Source organism: Schistocerca piceifrons, chromosome 2 (assembly GCF_021461385.2).
Source record: "Schistocerca piceifrons isolate TAMUIC-IGC-003096 chromosome 2, iqSchPice1.1, whole genome shotgun sequence".
In the NCBI taxonomy this organism is placed as follows: Eukaryota; Metazoa; Arthropoda; class Insecta; order Orthoptera; family Acrididae; genus Schistocerca; species Schistocerca piceifrons.
In genome coordinates this window covers 644,009,716-644,034,044 of record NC_060139.1, presented here as the reverse complement: position 1 = coordinate 644,034,044, position 24,329 = coordinate 644,009,716, and positions in this window count along the sequence as shown.

The following is a 24,329-nucleotide window of genomic DNA, read 5'->3' as shown; positions in this document are numbered from 1 at the left end:
TGGCACAAGAATTTTTTTCTTTCCAAATGAAAACTAGAGGTACAATTAATTGTGTCAGACTTCGTTTCACTGCTTGAAACCTCATACTTTCTTAAATACATTGATTTTAAAGGATGGACACGTTGCCACAGTCCCCCTGCGGGTTCGGGGGCTAGAATAGACTCTGTGGGGTGGCGAGTTATAAATAATAGGAGTTAAGAATTGAATTAATTCGACGCATTTTTAGAGAGCCTGGCAACTATTTTTGTGGTCACTCAGAAAGCGATGGAGAACACACTGACCATAGTTTCCAGTCTGCCCATCCACACTCTTGTCCAATCCACTGAAAGAAATGTTTCTATTCTCTTCCTTCTTAACGGAATCAGGACTATGGTTATAAGTGAAGATTTAGAGTTCTAATTCATACATATATTTGGTAAAGTTCCGCACGCACAAAATTGTAAAAGTCATTATGTTCATATAGACATTAAATGTTTGTATCCTAAACGGTACTGTTAGAAGTTCAGAGGCGACCTCTACGGTAAGTTCCTAGCAAATTGTCTTTCGCCCTGACTACTGATACTCAACAAAACGCTCGAAATAAATGCTCACCACAAAAGTGGAAATAATAGCCACCACTTGCCACACAGATTTGTAAATAACATGGACGGCATACTAACAGTTACTTCAGCGAAAATCTAAGAGATCCAGGATGGTGTACAGTCGTCACGAGTTCACTATCAATTATTACAGAGAGTCAGCGTTTTGCAACAGCCCGTCTCTGACGTCATCCGAGGTAGCGCGCAACCCGGCTTTTAACAGACGCGGATCTTATAGTGACTAGGTACGAAGTGAAGTCTGGTCTTGCCTCCCGGGCTGCATTTATATATGTGTCGCAGTGGACGGCCAAGGGAACATCTGCTGTCATCCATCTGTTGCACACGGAAGCAGTCTCTAAACGGCCGCTTTCTCGGACACATAATCTTTAATAACCAAGTTATGAAATAATTACTAATTTTTGCATGCAAGTAGACAAGTTAATTGAAATCACAGAAAATGTTTCATCTCGCTTGCATAAAACCTTTGCCTTCTAGAATTTTTAGAGTGGAACTGACAGTAGATCGTTACCTCTGAACTATAACTTTAAGAGACCTTGTATAGGTTGTTATTAACAGTAGGGTTCTAAAATTTGTTATAGCTCCATTATTTAATAGCTTTTATCATGTGCTGTAACCAAAATTTTCTAGCATTAAAATTACAGATAGTTAATCTACTATAAACGGGGATGTTTTGGTTACAAATTTAGTTTTCATTAAGTTACTCGAAAAGTATTCGAGGTAGCTTAATGTGGTCACTTAGTTATTATTTTTAGGTTGAACTGAAGCATCATAGAAATCTTTTACATTTCTAATTCTAATATTTAGCGCCTAAAATTTTTCTTAAAAACGTGGATTTTGACCACAATTTTTATTTTATGATGTTGTGACTTGCACCAATTAATTTTGACATACATTGGTACATTGTGACAAATTCCTGGCTTTCTATCTTTATTATTTAGCGCCACTTACTTTTTTCTTAAAACGACGTATTTATGAAAACAACTGACCTTTTCGCTCTAATACTTGACATTTAAAACATTACTAATTTAAAGTACATGTTGACAAAGTTTGAAAAAGAAATTTTAACTTTAAATTTTATTCTTAATTAAGGTGCTCTACGCGCAGACTCTTTATGGTCACGTGGCGATACTAGAAGCGTACCGGTGTAAGTCTCGGCACACTCGTTCAGCTCTGTATCTTACAAACGATACAGCGCTTGTTTCGCAACAACCAGAGATATTCCTGCCTCCCGTAAGAGACGACTAAAAGGAATCCCCTACTTTTCGCTCTCGTAAGTTATGGACCCCTTTTAGGGTTTGACCTCCAGCTTTCAAAATTCTACAAAAGTGTGGTTCATTTGCGAAAGGACGCTTTATGTGGTGCATCACGTATCCATCGTGCACAGAGACCTTCTGTACCTGTTATTCTAATGGAAATGTAATTGCACCCGTCATCCAGTCTTTTGGACAAGGAATTGTTATGTGGTGCATACTTTATATCCACTGTGCACTGTAATCTGTTGCACCCACGACAATAAACGATCTTTTTGCAACCAATATGCAGTGCAGTAGCCAGGACGTCGTGGGGGATCGTCGTGTACCTCTGTCAGCAGTAGCCCCCTGACAACACAGGGATCGCCCTGCTGATGCCTGAGCTGCAAACTCCCCCCGTATGCCTCGGAGTAGATGCCCGCCTTCTTGTGGCATCAGGAGTCTCGGCAACAGCCATCGCGCCAGGTGGCTTTGCTGTGGCTGGGTGACGCCTTGGGGAGGGCCCCTAATCGAAGTGGGTGGCGTGAGGGCGGATGACCCGCAGTGAAACAAATGAAGTTGTCCAATGCTGGTTGTCGAACAGCCCCAGCAGTCCCTAAGCGTGAAAAAGGTCAGTATACTGCTGACAGATATGAGCACAACTCTTTCCCTTCCCTGGTGGCTACACCCTGGAAAGAACGCAGGGCTAAGGATCAATGAGAAACACACTCTGTCTAATACTTATTTTGCACAAGATCTGATAGGGAATCCTTTTTAACAACAAATCGTCTGGTTTTCGTCGAGCACTTAGAAGACAAGTTCGGGGAAGTGACGGGAAAGTCCAACATGAGGATCGGTCCTGATAAAAACAGCCTCCCTTGCCATCGATGCATTGCTCGCCTGTGACGAGGTGGTTGATATCCCAGTTTCCAACGCCCCCCATAAGAGCTTAAACATGCTGCAGGAGATTACATTCCATAGAGATCTCTCCTCTTGCAGTCCGTTGACGAGTTGTGCGCTAATCTACAGCGACGAGGTGTACACTTCATCAGTCTTGTGTATAGGGGATATACGGACAACAAGGTTGCTACTGGTGCATCATCATGGCCTTTGAAGGTTGCGATGCCACTATCCGAATGCACTGTAATATTTTTGGACCATGCGGCATCGGACGTCTGGAAAGCGGCTATCGCGTGTAATAAGCCTGAATAGCTTTGCTATGTAGTTCAGACTACTACACGGAATTACTGAATAAATATTGGCGATGGCGTACAAGAAATCGAATGTTAAATGAATTCTGATTTTCATTAACAAAAATAACCTCTTTGAAGTGACTGAACAGAATACACTAACTGGTGTACGTTAATCACGCCAAGCAGGCGAACAACATTTACGTAACACAATATACAAAATATGGTTCAAATGGCTCTGAGCACTATGGGACTAAACTTCTATGGTCATCAGTCCCCTATAACTTAGAACTACTTAAACCTAACTAACCTAAGGACATCACACAACACCCAGTCACCACGAGGCAGAGAAAATCCCTGACCCCGCCGGGAATCGAACCCGGGAACTCGGGCGTGGGAAGCGAGAGCGCTACCGCACAACAACGAGCTGCGGACCACAATATACACACGCATATGATAAACACTTGAACTTGCTGTAAGTTAGATTGATCTACACCAACTGTCCCTAATGATTTTAATGTTACTGAATTTGCATTGTACTGAAGGTACAATGAGTACTGTGGTGGCAATAAATTCTTTAATTGAATAATCAATGAACACTATAGAACTGATGCTTGCGAGAGATGTTAAAAACATTACTTTAGAATAATTTTGTTCTAATGAAACTGAATGAGTTTTTACGTTGATAATGTACTGAAAAGCCACCACATCGAGTAGAACTGTAATTAATGTGGCACAGTACCTGGTGTCTTCTGTCAGTTGCATAATCCGGCGTTAGTTGGAAATTTTCGGCGTTAACTCTGATTATATCCTCTTGTTGCATTAATACGCTGATACTCACGTAATATAGCCTTTTTACCTGTATTGCTGCACACACAACGATGGATTTGGGATAATAATGAACTATTTTCTGTAAATAATCGATGACACTCATGGAATGCACTTTGAATCACAATTTTATTATTTCACTCAGACATTACACTGTAGAGAACTTGACTTGGTAAATACATAAACTGGTTCGCTACGGATAAATCTAATTGTTATGGCGGCGGTATAAAATGCACTGTTCATAAAAACACTGTCGTACCATAACTACTATTTCGTTGCTTGTGCTGGCGTGAGCTCATCAATAGATCTCATATGGTAGTAAGATCACATTGCAATATTAGCTGCAGACACTGGTCACTTCATACCTTGCTGCTGATCGCTGCAGTCCGTCGTAAATTACACAGACTTCCACAAGATGTGCCATGTGCTTTTTGAGCGGGAACAGCAACTATATCGCTCACAAACTGTCTCCGTCGAAATGTTGCATCCTGCAAGCCCTATTGTCCATTTGAGTTGCTGACACACCATAAATCCAGTTCGTGTTTGTTGTAAGCTCACTTTTAACTATCTGTAAGCAACGTTACCGTACGGTACTAAAACCGTCACTTTTGCGTCGCGTAATCTCTGTTCTGCATCTGAACAGTTCCAGAACACATATCTCTCTACTGGCAAATTCACTCACCAACCTGCATTGTCCACGTTCTCGGGGATTTCCCTCACATTTAAATATTAATTTACTCTATGCCAATTTCTCTATTTATAAATGGACATATCATAACATTACCATATTCAATTACAGTCATTAAACTAATATTAAATTAATATTTTTACTATACGTAATAATATTATCCTAGTTTAATGCTTCTTTATTTCATCGTCCGAGCGCAGCACTATTCAGTTACTGTCTTACTCGTAGCGCTATTTCATTTGACTGCCGCCAGGCGGAAGCACCTGTGCTTTTGTTTGTGCAGCTATCCAACAGATGGCATGAACGTTCACTTATTCAACTGCTGTGCCTTGGCTATGCTTCGTTGTGGCATTACAAGGTGATTCATTGCCTTAAAAGGTCAAGGTGATGATGCACCAGTGTGACGTGGAACATATGTTCCTCTCCCTATGCAGTGCCTCAAATTCTGAAAATTTGGGCACATGTCCTCACAATGTGAAGCCATCCCCTCAGGTCGGAAATGCAGACGTCTGTCAAACACGAACGTTCCTTGTTCCTATTCTCCCATTTGTGTCAACTGCGGAGAACATAATTCCCCTGTTCGCCAGCACAATTTATCAGTAAGAGAGGAAGGTAATGAAATATAAGACTGTGGATAGGTTGACCTACACAGAGGCAAAAAAGAAATACGACCGTCTTAATCCTTCACACATGATGTCCTCATATGCTATGGCTTCGAAGACATCCCCTTAATGAAAATGGCATCCAGCGATCATCGTCGGTTCCTGCGACACACAGAAGCCCTCCCAGCTAGAGGAACCGAAAGAGAACTGAGAGGACAGGAAAAAGAAAACGATAAATAAGAAAGATATCCCAGTGGCCCTCACACCACCGCTCCCTGGAAGTTCTAGTTCTGAGGATGAGGTGGAGATCCTACTGTCCCCCGAGGACGTAGGTCTCACTGGAGCCTCAGAACCAATGGACACATAACCACAAGCACTCAAAAGGTGCTAGCAGGTGACCCAGAGGCGTAAACTGCCCCTTGGTCCCTTCATGCCTTCCCACATTACAGAAAGCGTCATCCCCCAGTTGAACTGTGGTGGTTTTTTATGCCACCTGGCTGAGCTATGACTACTCTTAATTGTATGGGGAGACTGATATGGTAAGGATGATATTTATGGTGATGCAGAACACGAATAACACTACTCTGGCTCGTGCCAGATACCCTAGCAATTTGACGCAAACTAACGCAAATATCTCGAACCACAGTGGCCACAGTGCCAATTTCCGTTTCCTTGTTAGTAACCTTCCTTTGCCGGATATGTTTCCAGTGCGTTAAAGACCCAGTTGTTCTCAATTTATCATACACATATTTAAATGTTCGACGTGTAGAGTGACTACGTCGAGGATATCTTTCAGCGTATAAGTGTTCAGCTCTCACTGAATTTCGTTGGCATTCTCCGTGAATGAGAAGCATATCGACCTGTTCTTCGGAGAAATACATTATTCACATTCGCTTTAGTCGACGACACTAGTCTTACTGTTCCTATTAGTATTGTATTGCGAACACGTTAGTTACATACGCCGTATTCGGCGAATATTGACTATTTGCACCATATACGATAGAGAATTGTCAGAGGATGTGCTTCGATAAGTGCCCAAGTGATAAGGATTACCACTCTATCCATGATAAGAAGATTGCAGCACTGCATTGATACTAATTGCATCACTTCGAACACCTTCTGTAAACGGACGTTCATGCCCCCTTTTTGTCCTTCGTTGACCTTCAAAGACCTTTCTGTTACACATCATTGGATTCATCTCGATAGCCGCTATAAGAAAATAAGTACCAAACTATAGCATCCCATTTAAAAAAAAAAAAAAAAAAAAAAAAAAAAAAAAAAAAAAAAGTTGAGCTTATATCCCTGACGCGACCCCACCTAGCAACAAAAAAAAACCAACGTCATATTATGGCCCCGTTGTCCCATGTAACATTTGTCCCACAAACGTTTCAGCTACTATCATATTTTCGGAGTTATTCTAGGTGGCAATATTTAGTGACTCACGCTGTATATGTCCTTACTTCTGTCTGTAGTGAACCTGTGCCCCTTCATACACCTTTAGAAGCTGTGGAAAACGCAGGCAATTACCATCTGCAACATCTATCATACTCCAGGTGGTGAAGTAACATAAAATGTATTGGCTGCACCAACTTCTCAACTCCCCCCACCATTCCTACTTTTGGGTCATTTCAACGCCCATAACCCGTTGTGCGGTTGAGTCAAGATTACTGGTCCTGGTAAAGATGTCGAGAATCTACTAACTCAACTTGACCTTTGCCTCCAGAATACTCATTTCAGTGTGGCACATGGCACATAATCGGTCATTGATCTCTCAGTTTGCAGTTATGACCTTCTACTGTCTATCCACTGGAGAGCTCACGACTTGTGTGGTAGTAACCGCTTTCTGCTCTTTCTGTCCCTTCACTGGCGTCTCTATCCTGGACGTTTGCTCAGATGGGCTCTTACCAAAGATGGCTGAGACCTTCACCTCTACTACCACCGTTGAATCTCCATTGCATGCCAACATCGATGTGGTGATATAGAATATTACTCCGACCATTGTTTCTGCAGCTTGAATCGGCAATCCCTTGTTTGTAATGTTGCCCCAGCGAAAAAAGTGCCTTGATAGTCGCTGGAAATGGCTGCGGGTGTTAGGGATCCTAGACGGGTACTACAGTGTCATAAGTGGCGCCCATCTATGGAGCACTACGTGCCCGAGTCTATCAACTAATCAAAAGACGAAAGCAGGAGTTCTGGCCATGGTACGTCTCCACAATTGGAACATGATCCTCTCCTTCCCAGGTTTGGACTAACCTCAGATGCCTTTACGGATATCAGACACTTGCAGGTATACCTGGGATTTTCACTCATGGTGCTGTATATACCGACCCAGACGCAATTGCCGAGCGTTTTGCCGAGCAATGCGCTCGAACCTCTGCATTTGAGAATTACCATCCCACCTTTCGTACCCTAAAACAGCGGGTGGAACGACAACACATATCTTTTACTACATGCCAAAAATGGTTCAAGTGGCTCTGAGCACTATCTGAGGTCATCAGTCCCCTAGAACCTAGAACTACTTCAACCTAACTAACCTAGGGACATCACACACATCCATGCCCGAGGCAGGATTCGAACCTGCGACCGTAGCGGTCTCGCGGTTCCAGACTGAAGCACCTAGAACCGCTCGGTACTACATGCCAACCTCGCCCATATAATGCTCCGTTAAGTGAGTGTGAATTTCTTAGTGCCCTTGCACATTGTCCTGACACAACCCCTGAGCCAGACCGCATCCATTACTAAATGATTAAACATTTATCAGCGGATTACCAGCGCCACCTCCTTGTCGTCATCAATCGCATCTGGAGGATGGAGAATTCCCGTTGCAGTGGCATGAAGGTATCATCGTTCCAGTGCTAAAATCTGGTAAGAACCCGCTAGATATGAGTAGCTATCGTCCTATTAGCCTCACCAACGTTCTGTGCAAGCTGCTCGAACATGTGTTGGGTCCTTGAGTCTCGGGGCCTTTTGTCTCTGTCCCAGGCCGGTTTTCGGCAACCACTGACAACTTGGTATACCTGGAGTCTGACATCTGAACGGCTTTTACCCGCAGTCATTACCTTATTATCATCCTTTTTGATCTGACGAAAGCCGATGACACCACTTGGCGACACCACATCCTTGCTACGTTACATCATTGGGACCTCCGGTGCCAGCTCCGATTTTTATAAAAAAAATTTTGTCGCTTCGCACCGGTGCTTCACACAGTTCGAATCGATGCTTGACACTGTTCCGCCATATCCTAGAGAATGAAGTTCCACAGGACTCTATACTGGAAGTCCATTAATGGTTTCACAGCAGCTGTGGGGTCCTCAGTGTTACCCTTCTTATAAGCTGACGACTTTTATATTTCCTTTTACCCCTCTGCTATTGGTGTGGCTGGGAGCCATACAAAAGGCGCAGTCGTGGTCCCTCGCCCACGGCTTTCAGTTTTCAGCCGCCAAGACTTTCCGTCATGCACCTCCGTCACCAACATACAGTTCACTCGCGCCCACAACTTAATCTTGATGACTATCTCCTTAATGTAGTGTTTGATTACCACGTTTTAGGACTGGCTTTCGAAACCCACTTATCGTGGCTTCCTCATCTTCGTCAGCTAGAAGCTCCTTAACATTGTTCAATGCCAGTATCACAACGACTGGGCTGCAGGTCGCCCTACGCTGTTGCGGCTGTGCAAAGCCCTTGTACAGTCCCGTCCTGACTATGGGAGCCTGGCATATGGTTCAGCATGAAATTGCAGATGCTGGACCCTGTACACCACTGTGAAGTTCAACTTGCAGCGGTAGCTTTTCGATTGAGCCCTGTGAACAGTCTACTCGTGCAAGCTCGGGTTCCTCCATTGCGGATCAGGCGACAACAACTGGTTGCCAGTTATACCGCTCACGTTCTCATGTCGCCTGAACATCCGAATTACCGTCTTCTTTTCCGTAACATGGCAATCATCTCTCACAATAACGGCCCAGATCGGGGATTACAATTGCAGTTCATATCTGGTCCCTTCTCACTGAACACAAACATTTCCCTCTAACACCTGTCCTCCGGGTGCACTCACGTACACCTTCATGATGTACATACCTCGACCACAGCATCGTCTGGACCTATCACAAGTCACAAAAGACTCAGTTCATCCTGTGGCCCACCGCCATCTGTTTCTCAATATTCTTGACGCGTCCCAGGGATCAGAGGTAGTTTGCACGGATGGCTTGATGGCTGATGGTCACGTTGGCTTATGCTCGTGCAGGACATACTGAACAGCGCTCCTTGACAGATGGCTGCAGTGTTTTCATTTGACAGCTGATAGGCATTGCTTGCGTTCTTCAGCACATCCGTTCTTGCGCCGTTGAGTCCATCCTCATCTGTAGCGACTCCCTGAGCGCCTTACAAGATCTCGACCAATGCTATCCTTGCCAACTTTTGGTAATGGGCATCCAAGAGTCCGTAAACGTCCTCGAACGACGAGGACTCTCAGTGGTCTTCGTATGGACCCCGGGACACAGCGGAATCCCGTGAAATGAACTTCCATAAGTGCTAGCCAAAGAGACGACTCGTGAATCGAGTCTGGAGATCGGCACACTGGGATTCGATCTTCGATCGGTGTTACGCCGCAAAGTTTTGGGCTCTGGAATACAGAATGGCGCTGCCTGACTTTGCTGAATAAGATGCGTATGGTAAAGGAGACAAAGAATGGGTGGAGGTGCTCCATGCGAGCCTCTCGCAAGGATTGCATTGTTCTTTGCCTGCTCTGCATCGGCCGTACTCGGCTGCCTCACGGCCACCTCTTACGTCGCGAGGACCCATCTCAGTGTCACTTTGGTTCTCGCTTGACACGTCTTATTGCACTGTCCAAATTTAGCCGCCCTGCGGCTGACTTTTAATCTCCCTGAGGCCTTCCTTCGCTTTTAGGTGACAATGCCTCAACGGCTAATATTGTTTTAAGTTTTAACCGTGAAGAGGGTCTTTATCATTCCATTTAGGGGTGGGCACCTTACTCTCATCTGTCAGGCCCTCATTGTACGTGCATTTTAGCACTTCCATTACGTACCTCTCGAAGTCCTGATGAGTGTGGTTTTTCTGCGAAACCTTGAAAACTTACTCTAGATGTCATTGTAAAAGCTAAACGCAGTGCAGATATCTTAATTATAAATGGAATTGGGGACCACCAGTAAAAAACTCTAGACAACATGGATGACTACAAAGAAAAGTAAATGGGTCACACATTATAACTGCACATTCCATAATTCAATTGCGGAATGCCAAGACAGTGGCACTAGTGACGTTGTCACAGATTCACAAATTTCACAGCCAGTGTTCAGCCTCGAGTAACGAAGCATTGGTCTGTATACTTCGGTAGATAAATGACTGTAAACGACAGAATGCATTGTCATGACAAATAATTGGCATGCAATTTTGCTGCTTGTTCCTGGAATGTAGGTTAAAAAATTCTGCTTTTCTCATAGCATATGTTTTATATTGCCTGAAGTAATACACGTCCAGAACATGTGCATATTTTGTAGTTTTAGGTGGAGTGATTTATAAAACTACATCTTTTCCTCCAGAGGCTTCCAGCAGTACTTGTTCATCCTTATGATCAAACTAGGAATCACAAAGCATTAGTGACTTTGGCGGCAAATGTGGATTCAAAACAGAAAGAAAAAACGTCTTCAAATCTTCTTTCGTCGTCTTCCTGCTGACACTTGCATTTTCGAAGACTAAAGAGGCCACCGTTTCTCTGTTTCACTTGACACACGGGATCCAGACTTTCCATTTGGCTCTCGGAAGCAGTATAGAGTTTGTGAACCGTCCGCCCGTCGATAGAGCAATATCGCTCGTATAGTGTGCGTTGTACTGTCAATCAGTGTAACGTTGAAACACTGTTCCTCTCCCCTTTCGAGGATAGCGTTCTTGCCGAAGAAAGCTCGTACTCAAACTGACTTCGATCACACTTCCATATACAGGGTGTTACAGAAAGGTACTGCCAAACATTCAGGAAACATTCCTCACACACAAACAAAGAAAAGATGTTATGTGGACATGTGTCCGGAAACGCTTAATTTCCATGTTAGAGCTCATTTTAGTTTCGTCAGGGTGTACTGTACTTCCTCGCTTCACCGCCAGTTGGCCCAATTGAAGGAAGGTAATGTTGACTTCGGTGCTTGTGTTGACATGCGACTCATTGCTCTACAGTACTAGCATCAAGCACATCAGTACGTAGCATCAACAGGTTAGTGTTCATCACGAACGTGGTTTTGCAGTCAGTGCAATGTTTACAAATGCGGAGTTGGCAGATGCCCATTTGAAGTATGGATTAGCACGGGGCAATAGCAGTGGCGCGGCACGTTTGTATCGAGACAGATTTCCAGAACGAAGGTGTCCCGACAGGAAGACGTTCGAAGTAATTGATCGGCGTCTTAGGGAGCACGGAACATTCCAGCCTATGACTCGCGACTGGGGAAGACCTAGAACGACGAGGACACCTGCAATGGACGAGGCAATTCTTCGTGCAGTTGACGATATCCCTAATGTCAGCGTCAGAGAAGTTGCTGCTGTACAAGGTAACGTGGACCACGTCACTGTATGGAGAGTGCTACGGGAGAACGAGTAGTTTCCGTACCATGTACAGCGTGTGCAGCCACTATCAGCAGCTGATTGGCCTCCACGGGTACATTTCTGCGAATGATTCATCCAACAATGTGTCAATCCTCATTTCAGTGCAAATGTTCTCTTTTCGGATGAGGCTTCATTCCAACGTGATCAAATTGTAAATTTTTACAATCAACATGTGTGGGCTGACGAGAATCCGCACGCAATTGTGCTATCACGTCATCAACACAGATTTTCTGTGAACGCTTGGGCAGGCATTGTTGGTGATGTCTTGATTGGGCCCCATGTTCTTCCACCTACGCTCAATGGAGTACGTTATCATGATTTCATACGCGATACTCTACCTGTGCTGCTAGAACATGTGCCTTTACAAGTACGATACAACATGTGGTTCATGCACGATGGAGCTCCTGCACATTTCAGTCGAAGTGTTCTACGCTTCTCAACAACAGATTCGGTGACCGATGGATTGGTAGAGGCGGACCAATTCCATGGCCTCCACGCTCTCCTGACCTCAACCCTTTTGACTTTCATTTATGGGGGCATTTGAAAGCTCTTGTCTACGCAACCCCGGTACCAAATGTAGAGACTCTTCGTGCTCGTGTTGTGGACTGCTGTGATACAATGCGCCATTCTCCAGGGCTGCAATCAGGGCATCAGCGATTCCATGCGACGGAGGGTGGGTGCATGTATCCTCGCTAACGGAGGACATTTTGAACATTTTCCTTTAACAAAGTGTTTGAAGTCACGCTGGTACGTTCTGTTGCTGTGTGTTTCAATTCCATGATTAATGTGATTTGAAGAGAAGTAATAAAATGAACTCTAACATGGAAAGTAAGCGTTTCCGGACACATGTCCACATAACATATTTTCTTTCTTTGCGTGTGAGGACTATTTCCTGAAAGTTTGGCCGTACCTTTTTGTAACACCCTGTAGATCCGATCTGGGTGTTTTCTGTTGTGATGTGCTCATTGACTTCAGCAACGAATATTTGAGTTCTGTGAATCGTCTCTTCTTCGTCGTCCTTATCTTTTCGTGCTTGAAGCTCAGTTACACGAGTTGATGTCATGCTGAACGCCCTTACAAATTACTAATAAATTCCAGTGAGTCGGTTAATTTTGTGTACTCGACATTTCTGGCTGCGACCAATGCGCAATGTTTGAAATGCTAACAATGAATGGAAGAACAGCATTCTCGCGTTATATCAAATTTCAGCATTACACGTTTCTTGATGATATTTAACAGCGCCAAACCACTTCTTGTACTTCCTTCTCTTTTTTTGCCATGTAGTCCAGTACTCTTTCTCACTGAAGCGCCAAAGAAACTGGTATAGGCATGCGTAATCAAAAACAATGGTGTGTAAACAGGCAGAATACGGTGTTGCGTCGGCAACGCCTATATAAGACAACAAGTGTCTGGCGCAGTTGTTAGATCGGTTACTGCTGCTACAAGGTTATCAAGATTTAAGTGAGTTTGAACGTGGTCTTATAGCCGGCGCACAAGCGATGGGACACAACATCTCCAAGACAGCGATGAACTGAGGATTTTCCCGTACGACCATTTCACGAGTGTACCGTGAATATCAGGAATCTGGTAAAACAGCAAATATCCGAGATCGCAGCGGCCGGAAAAAGATAGTACAAGAACGTGACCAACGATGACTGAAGAGAATCGTTCATCGTGACAGGAGTACAACCCTTCCACAAATTGCTGCCGATTTCAATTCTGGGCCATCAACAAGTGTCAGCGTGCAAGCCATTCACCGGAGCCAAAGGCCCACTCGTGTACCCTTGATGACTGCACGACACAAAGATTTACGCATCGCCTGAGCCCGTCAGAACCGACATTGGACTGTTGGTGACTGGAAACACGTTGCCTGGTCCAACGAGTCTCCTTTTAAATTGTATAGAGGGATGGACGTGTACGGGTATGAAGACATCATCATAAATCCATGGACCCTGAGTGTCAGCAGGGCACTGTTCAAGCTGTTGGAGGCTCTGTAATGGTGTGGAGAGTGTGCAGTTGGAGTTATATGGGGCCCTTATACGTCTAGGTACGATTCTGACAGATGACACTACGTAAACATCCAGTCTGATAACAAGCATGCACTGATGTCCATTGTGCATTTCGACGGACTTGGACCATTCCAGAAGGACGATGCGACACCATACACGTCCAGAATTGCTACACAGTGGCTCCAGGAGCGCTCTTCTGTGTTTAAACACTTCTCTTAGCCATCAAACTCCGCAGACATGAATATTATTGAGCATATCTGGGATGCCTTGCAACATGCTACCCAGATGAGATCTCCAACCCCTCATACTCTTACGGATTGATGGACATCCTTGCAGGATTCATAGTGTCAGTTCCCCCCATCACTACTTGAGACATTAGTCGAATCCATGCCACGTCACGTTGCGGCACTTCTGCGTGCTCGTGGGGGCCCTACACGATATTAGGCAAGTGAATCAGTTTCTTTGGTTCTTCAGTGTTATATTGCTCTCAGCCTTCAGTGTATGGTACCTTGTCAGGATCGTGTTCTATGTGTTGAAACATCTGATGTGATAATCATCGTGTGTTGCCTTCAAACACCGTGATAACACTTTCAACTTCTAATCAGCAGTATGTTGGAATTCACTTTCACTGCTTTCATCGCCTCTTCTCGAACTTGAGGTATCATTACTCCTCACTAGCACCATAATTACTTGTTGGTGTTACAACAGTATCCATTTATAGTCGGCGTTAATATTTTTGTACTATAACAGACGCCAGAAAACATACCAATTAATTATCTGCTACACCAGTACCACTTTCACGAAGAACTGTTCGTCGTAGCTTCACTTAATTAGTTAATTAGCAGGTTTGATTACCAATCGTCGACCATTCTGACGCTTCACGACACAAATAAATTCACAAAATGCAAATTCACATACACACTGCACTATCTCCACTGGTCTCGAACGGCGCAGCGGCAGGCAAAGGTGGAATTCAGCATGGCGTACTCAGCGGCCTCTAATGGACGACTGCAGAGATCTGAGGATAGGAGAATATCGTTGGTGCAATTACGAACCTTTTAATGATTGCTCATGGGATTGTGGTGTAAATGTGTTTGTTCGAGTCTAGATACTTTCCATGTAAGTTGCTTTACATCACTAATAATTTCAAATTGAAGACATGTGTCTATCACAGAAGGATTTAAGAAATCTTCACTGAAGTCATTTACTCAAAGTAATCATCTCCCAGTCGTAACTTTGGCATACTAGCGATCACAGTGGGATTTCACACAAAATAAGCTGTTGCCGCGTGGGACTTTATATGTAAAACGCCAGCATATTTCTGATCCTGCTTAGCATTTTACCCCTCAAGATTCTCCAGAAATATTAAATTTCCACACTTAATCGCGACGAGGAAGGCTTATCTACACAGTAAGATAATAAGCGCACCCTCCTTACGAGTTCCAGTGTGAGCCATGACGCAAATGCAATAGAGAAGCTTTGTGCAACGGAACTAAACTTGCAGTCATTGTCACAGATCAAAATATAACATCAGATGAACTAACAAGAAAGCTTACTGCTGCATTGAGATGGAACTAACACTAGCTGCATGGTCTGCCTTCATCAAACACCCGTCACAATCTGCCCAGAAGAAGGAACACTGTTTGTAACGTCTTCTCAGCGTGTGACAGCAGATGCATTACTTTTTCTGTTATTCATAATTAAGCTGCTTCTATGAATCACACGGAGCGCTTCTTGTGATAAGTTTAGTATCGATCTGCCTCATACGAAACGTATTTTTATGGAAGATCTATTTCTTCTCTCCCATTCCGCACGGCGTTTTACTTTTTAGTTCCAACAGAAGTATTTCTACGCTCCTCTCTGGGACCAGGCTTCTGCCTGCTCCAGCGAACTCGCGTCACCTCACCTTCCTGAATTCTGATGCACTGTTCCAATAAAAATGACAGAAAACTCGAACTAGGCGTCGGATTTAGATGCAGGTTGCATTAACAAATTCCACATTTCTAGCAACACATTTTGTGAACTAATCGACAAGAAGTTACACTTTTTCTTTATTTAAGAGATTGCGTGATATTACTTTCGGAAATGAGCGTGGACAGACAAATAAAATGTCACTACCACGTCTCCGCCTGAACCAACCTATAATACTTTCTTTTATTCACGTTTGATGTCTCACTCATTTTCCCACTAGCACCTGACTACCATTTTTACTTGTCGTAAGAAAGCGGTGAATTGTAATAGGATATTCAGGTAAGCTTCCCACATAGTAGCTTCCTTGAACAATCAGTCTAGTATTTAACTGTGCTTGACCATTTATCCAACGCAAAAGAATATATCTGCTTCTTCGAGAACATATCATTACTTGGTTAGCAATAAAGGTACATTTCCCGCAGTAACGTTAATAAAAAGCAAGACCGATTAGTTTCTAAACGTACGGCATCTGATACCAACTACCTTGAATATAATCTACTCTACAGAATCACGCAAAACTTTATCATCTGCGATCTTACCTCTTAAACTGAATTCCGGATACGTGGGTGCAATTAGTTCCGAGACTACCGTAAATAAAACGCTAGAGACAGCAGCTAAGTTAAGTCGCAGAACTGTAAATTTCCTGGAGAAACGGGCTGTGTAACTCTCAGCCAACACCATTAATATCTCCCGGTGTTAAAGTTCCCTCATAAATAACTTGGAATGATGTGGTAGCTTCTCCCTTAGATATATAGTACGTTAGTTATTGAAGCTACCTCCATTATTCAACGGTTATGACTACACGTAACTCATAAATAAATAAAATGGTTACGTAGCCGCAACATGTGCGCGCAAAATATGTCATTCAAACAACTACCGTCAGGAGGGAATGATTTATGTGTCTCGCTGTTTTTTGTCATTACCTGCCCTGGTTTCAGTGGGACAGTTACGCCGTACATTTCGCTGGAGCTGCGGCTGGAACGACGCGGCGAGATGTTTCTCAAGTTTGTTCCTCATACAGCGACAATTACACCATTAAAAATTTGATACATCAGCAGTAGCGCCATGATCACAATGGGAAATTAAATTATAAGTTATTAATATGTTGTTCTTCAGTAACACTGAATTCCAGAGCTATTCGCTTTCATTTTGTAGAGTACTCTCATAAATTCTCGAAGACTGACAGTTAACAGTAAATATTCCGAATAAGGATACTGATGACTTTCTCTTCATTAACAATGTAATGGATCGTAGTTGTAAAGTTGTGAGAGAGTGTGGAATTTACCAGTGTCTAATACAACAAGAAATCTCTAAATCAGTTACACACAAGCGTCCTCTTGGGTGTACAAACGCAGTATGTAGAGTTGAACTCCCATACTGCTAGTCTAGCCTGCAAAAGCTAAATGAAACTGTGGGAGTGGTCTAAAAGGGTCTCACAAAATCAGTGATATTAAATGCATTTTTAAGTAGGATAACAGTGACTTAATAGCTCATTTTATGTAGTTTTTTAGTCAAGGATGACACATCATCGAATGTTGTACGAACAAGCGATCAAAATTTAGAATCGTACTACAATTAATACAAAAAAGGAAAATATTTAGAATGAAACAAAATTTGAGCAAATATTCAGTGTTGATTAATGATTGCTGATACTAACATCTTTGACATACCTCGGTTCTAAGTCCGTTTGTGCATACTTCGCTGTGTTAACAACGCCTAGTAAAACCGAAAAGAAGGACAGAAGATTGGGTTTACAGTCCTGTTGACATCGAGGTCATTAGACACAGAGGTCAAGATCGGATCGTGTCAAGGTTGAGGAAGGAAATCGGCCTGGCTCTTCCAAAGGAATCATCCCGGCATTCGCCTAGAGCTATTAAAGAAAGTCACTGAAAACAACTACGATCTGTGTCTAAAAGAAAGTCTCCTATTCGACAATATTTTGATTAACAATTACATAATTTGTCCACTATATTATCTGCATTTTGAACCGGTCAGGTGCGAAGGTTATACTAGCCTTTTTTGGGAGCGCCCTAACATAAACAATTGAAAATTCGATTTGAGAGATTGATTGCTGCTGCTTTAGATGTCTCTTTAAACCGACTTGAGACATTGGGTCGACCACTGACACCTACAGAAATGGCGTAAAGGCTCCAGTTACGAACAGCAATCCTCATTTCAAAACAGATCTCTCTCGACTTCATTTTCGTATCATATAGTGCGATTATAAAGAAAGCTACTTGAATTCCGAATAGTTTCATTACTCTCTGACTCGCGTGTTTACAGAAAGCTCCTTCGAAAGCCGTAATCCGTAATTCGTTTCCTTAGTTTAGAATGTGAAGACATTCTCTCAAAATGATACGCACCCCACACTTGGTGCAGCAACAGTGAGGAAGAAAACGTAGCGCTCTTAGAAAACTTAACATCTACGCGTATCGAGAAAAGATCCGTCTCCGCAACTGAACGATCAACGTGTCTGACTGCTGTGCCGACGAGCTGGATTCACATCTCAATATCGCCAGAGATATTTTTGTGGAAGGACTGGAATAGAGTTCACTCAGTCTTGTGAGGCCATTTGAGAGATCATTCGAACGAGAAGCCGCGGCCGCAAGGGTTGGAAACTCGGAGAGAGGTGGGCTGACCCAATGCCCTACCATATCGAACCCAGTGATCCCACCAGCAGAAGGTGACACATCGAGCGAACCTCAAAGAATGATAACCGGATTTTGTTTTAGGTATATCACCGTATATTTTGCGTTGGGCATTTACACCAGAGCAAATGAGTAGATCATCAACCTATAATCAACTTCGCACGTGCAGGTAGATAAATTTACAAAGACTGAAAGAACACAGAATCGAATTTTCGTTTTCTTTTGTTCTAGACCAATTCCAGAACTGACAATGCGCCGTAGAAATTTTAGTTTAGGACCTCACCCCTCAGGCACCTTGGTTGAATTGAACGATATTTCTTGCTTATTTAGAGTCGACAACAGAAGATGCGGTGAAAGGAAGAAAAACGGAATGGGAAGGCGGGTGGGGCTTAACATCTAGTCAGTGGAGGACGGTTGTTTGCTCTGCAGCTCTGCACTGGATCATAAGTGTTAGACAAACTACGATAAACACAAATGATGTCATCGCACAGGGATCTGAGTCTACCTGTTATGAGACACATTCGTCATAGAACCACTTTCAGACTATTTCTCTACCGCTTCACATTGAAACAGCACATGGGAATAACGAACATCTAAATCTTTCGGCGCGAGCTGTGATTTCTGCTACTTCGTTACGGTGGTCATTTCTCACCTTCATGATATAGGTACCTTGTTTATAACACATGAGTCTGGTCGTCTAAGAAAGTTTAGCTTCACACACACACACACACACACACACACACACACATGCACACACACAGATACACGTACACACATTACCTGTCTCGAGGAAACTTTCCGTTGAATCAATAATGAGGCAGTAGTAAACGATTATCACATCCTTCCAACTATCGACTATGTGATCAAAAGTATCCGGACACCCCCAAAAACATACGTTTTTCATATCAGGTGCATTTTGCTGCCACCTGTTGCCAGGTACTCCATATCAGTGACCTCAGTAGTCGTTAGACATCGTGAGAGAGCAGAATGGGGCGCTCCGCGGAGCTCACGGACGTCGAACGTGGTCAGGTGATTGGGTGTCACTTGTGTCATACGTCTGTGCGCGAGATTTCCAAACCTTAATATCCCTAGGTCCATTGTTTCCGATGTGATAGTGAAGTGGAAACGTGAAGGGACACGTACAGCACAAAAGCGTACAGGCCGATCACCGACAGTTGAAGAGGGTCGTAATGTGTAACAGGCAGACATCTACCCAGACCATCACACAGGAATCCCAAACCGCATCAGGATCCACTGCAAGTACTATGACAGTTAGGCAGGAGATGAGAAAACTTGGATTTCATGGTCGAGCAGCTGCTCATAAGCCACATATCACGCCGGTAAATGCAAAACGACGCCTCGCTTGGTGTAAGGAGCCTAAACATTGAACCATCGAACAGTGGAAAAGCGTTATGTGGAGTGACGAATCACGGTACACAGTGTGAAGATCCGATGGCAGGGTGTGGGTATGGCAAATATCCGGTGAATGTCATCTGTCAGCGTGTGTAGTGCCAACAGTAAAATTCAGAGGCGATGGTGTTATGGTGTGGCCGTGTTTTTCATGCAAGGGGCTTGCACCCCTTGTTGTTTTGCGTGGCACTATCACAGCACAGGCCTACATTGATGTTTTCAGCACTTTCTTGATTCTCACTGTTGAAGAGCAATTCGGGGATGGTGATTGCATCTTTCAACACGATCGAGAACCTGTTCATAATGCACGGCCTGTGGCGGAGTGGTTACACGACAATAATAACCCTGTAATGGAATGGCCTGCACAGAGTCCTCACCTGAATCCTATAGAACACCTTTGGAATGTTTTGGAACGCCGACTTCGTGCCAGGCCTCACCGACCGACATCGATACCTCTCCTCGTGCAGCATTACGTGAAGAATGGGCTGCCATTCCCCAAGAAACCTTCCAGCACCTCATTGAACGTATGCCTGCGAGAGCAGAAGCTGTCATCAAAGCTAAGGGTGGGACAACACCATATTGAATTCCAGCATTAGCGATGTAGGGCGCCACGAACTTGTAAGTTATTTTCATCCAGGTGTCCGGTTACTTTTGTTCACATAGCGTATATTACTTGGTTTTAAACTGTATGTCCGAGCTGGAGATCGTATCTCTAATTTCTCAGCAAAGATTTACAATATTCGATCTCATGTTGCACTAACGTCGCTGCAAAAGAACACAGTCACACATCGTGTCATCAGGCCCATTTAACGTGGATGGCGTACTATGCAGAGCAGAAAGAAAGAAAACGACATTTCTTGACTTGGAATACAGAATAAATTGCTGCCGAAGTTGTTGTAGCTTGAATCATTTATGTTAATCAGTTGGAGCCAAAAATACGGTTACGAGATTGTGAACGTTATATCATTAACCATGACCCCAATAATGCTTGAGATGCACATGTGAAAATAGATTCACAGCGCTTAAAATTTCAAGTTAAACTAAATACATATATCTGAACACATTATTCAGTTACTGCCATCAAAAACAAAAAACTTTTGTAGCTCTTAATATTTGTAATACACTACTGAACCGTCAAATTACGAGGAAACAACTCGTTGCCAATTTTTTTGACGTTCTTATGAATGTCTTAGTTCCCTTTTTATGGGGACCTCACTCGTTGCGTAGACTATATTACGATTCACATTCACCCCTCAATGTCATTGTCAATATTTCCAATTTGTGTGTTATTAGCAAGATCATTCAATGCCACTAAAGACATCTTTTTAACACAAAAGGTATTTGCTGCTGTTAGTTAGCATTTCTGTCGTCTGACCTACATACGACTTGTTTCGGGAAAGTACTTCCATTCTCGAGTGCGTTTTATTACATTGCTTAAAAGCGATGTTTCCTTTCTGCGAGAAACTATATCTTTGCGCTAACTTCACTGTAATGTAAACAGGCGTAGTTTACCGTTATTGACTTTTCTTTTTCTATTTTTCATTGAAAAATGTAAACCATACACATTCAGCAATTCGTGAGAGCTATGAAACGCAGAAAACTACGAATACCAAATAAGTTTACACAGTTTTCTCGCTGTTTACTTGTGTACGGTAAAACTGAAATTACAAAGAAATCAAAGGAGACGATACTCAAATAATACCGTGAATCTGTATAAGTAATTACCTTCCTAATTATTCTGCAGAGTTCTCAGGTAAAATAGTAAGCTGGAGAACTGCGTTTCCATGTAGCAGCAGTGTAATAATATAATATCCATTATTTCAACTAAAAATATTGCTACGAAAAATCATGCTTAAATAAAGACGTAAAGTGCAACGCATTTGCTCTCCTGGCGCATCTGTGCTCTTCTGAGTCTTTCTATTTTCATTTTCCAATACATAAATGGCGGGAAATAACACTAACGATAAATTAATGAGTGGTTGCTTTACTGGTGTCAAACCGATACAACAGCGCACGCAAAACAAATATCACGTTTCCTGGTGTTATAACGTATCGCTGTGCTTTTGACAATAAAAATAATTTTTCACATCACACCAAACTTACGCTAAATAAGTAAGAGCGAGTTTGGCAGCAGAAAAAATATGACTGTTTTAAAAACGAAAGAATCAGTATTTTTGCTCTTATACCCCATTGTTTTCTTTTTTAAGTCGAAAAACTGGAATCATACTGCTTTTCTAGCACGTCAATCCTGTTTATTTCTCGATACGAGATGTACCGTGAAGAGCTTTTTCTGCAGTCAGGACTAAATTTTAGGTAATATAGTGATAAACGAGTTACAAACCGATAGCCCAGAGGTGTTAATTAATTAAGTGAATAGAGGAAAAGTCTCCCGATCTAAGTGCCAAATCGCACATTCGTCAGAAGGATCCAAAAACAAAGTTTCTTTCGTCCTTAACTTATTTGTATCTAAAAAACTGAGAATGAATTATGTTGCCTACCTTACCAATGCAAAAAATGAGACAAAGAAAAAATAAATAATGTATTAATAAGGTTCTAGGCTCCGTGCCACGGAACTGATTGCTTCTTAAGCGGTAATTTGAAAGTTTTTGTTCCAAGTGCTGTTAATGCTGAGGTACCAGTTTATGATAACACATTTACAGAAACAAAACAGTACTGTCTTAACGCGTGCAACTGTAGTTAACAAAAACTATTTCTCAGCTCTTTTAAGTTTCGGAACTCCAGAGGGATGCTCAGCTTGTCAGTAATGAATGTCTGAAACATTTTCTACATTCTCTGACTCTTGGAACTAGACTAGGGACATTCACGAGGTAATCAATAAGACAAAGTGCGTTTCGCAAAATAACGTCACTTAGAATGTTTGACCTTTCCAGCCTTCGAGTACTGAACAAAGACCATAAAAGCTTGGATTATAGATTACAATGTCACGTGACACCATAATTCTCATTTCATTTGGTGTACACGTTCTCAGAAGCAATTTTTTAACGCGTACGTACAGTATATTTAAAATTTGTAAATACTGTACGAGAGAGGAAGATTTGGGTTTAACGCCGCGTCGACGAAGTGGCCGTAAGAGACGGAGCACAGTCTCGGGTTGGGAAAGGATATGTAAGGAAATCACCAGTGTCATTTTTAAAATAACCTTCCCACCACTTTAAGTGTTTCGGGGAAATCACGGGAAACCTAATCCTGAATGTGGGAACGGACATTTTAACTGTCGTCTTCCCGAAGGTGAGAACAGTTTCTAAACGCTAACCTCATTCGGTTAGTGGATGAGTGATACTTAACTGAGCATTCTGAGCTTAGGAATTAATTGAATTGAATATTTCAGAAGGTACGAGACACTGAACGAGCAATGTCTCTGAGTGAGCGGGGTCAGGGATTTTCTCTACCTCGTGATGACTGGGTGTTTTGTAATGTCCTTAGGTTAGTTAGGTTTAAGTAGTTCTAAGTTCTAGGGGACTGATGACCATAAATGTTAAGTCCCATAGTGCTCAGAGCCATTTGAACCATTCTCTGAGTGAGTGAGTGAGTGAGTGTGTGTGTGTGTGTGTGTGTGTGTGTGTGTGTGTGTGTGTGTGCGTGTGAAGCGCGTGTTTACAAACCGTTATTGTCTCTCAATAAACGAATACCCGCCACATCAACGTTGGCGGTACTATCATGAAAAACAACGCACAATCGTCTGTGATGCGTCCACGGTGGACCTTCGACACTGTTTTGCATTCATTACTGATTGTTGAAGACGAATCGTTAGTCCTTAATGGAATCCGCACGCATGGATTTAATGTGTGCTGTTCTAGGGTTTAGTACCCGAAGGACCGAATGGATGCACAGAAGAACTTGACTCTCAGAGAAATTTCATGTCGTGCATGAAAACCGTATCGTTAAAGGCAAATGGAACCGAGTTGTGTTCTAGGCTTATAATTGACCGCACAGTAGAATTTGATGAGTTGGAGCTACATCGTTTTGGAGAAGATTCATCTGTAAGATTCCATCAACGTGTCGATGAAATGCACTCTTCGTAAGATAGTGCGTGGAGCGCACTGCAGGAGCAACCGTTAAACCGTTATTACAAACAACGCGTGTAGTCAATGGAGCTTAATGAGTGAGAAATTAGAGATTAGTCTTGTTAGTAGCTCAGGACGTAATTCATGCGATCCTAATTGTAGTCGTATTTTTGAACAGTTGCTAAGAGCTTTGAGTTGCTTATGTGAGATGTAGTTTGTCTCTGTCAGTACAAAATTAAAAATTTCTTTCCGTTTGTTATCTCCTTGTCCCAAAATAATCATGTTAGGATACACCACCAGCCATAGGACGGTTCACCTGAGATGATTATTACTTACGGTGTGACGCTATGTTAAAACTTATCACTTACGTCATCGATTGAAGAGGGTTAACTGCATGAGAATGAGTGTATATTTTTCCTTTTTACTTGATGTTAACCTTTATGTTAAAACTTATCACTTACGTCATCGATTGAAGAGGGTTAACTGCATGAGAATGAGTGTATATTTTTCCTTTTTACTTGATG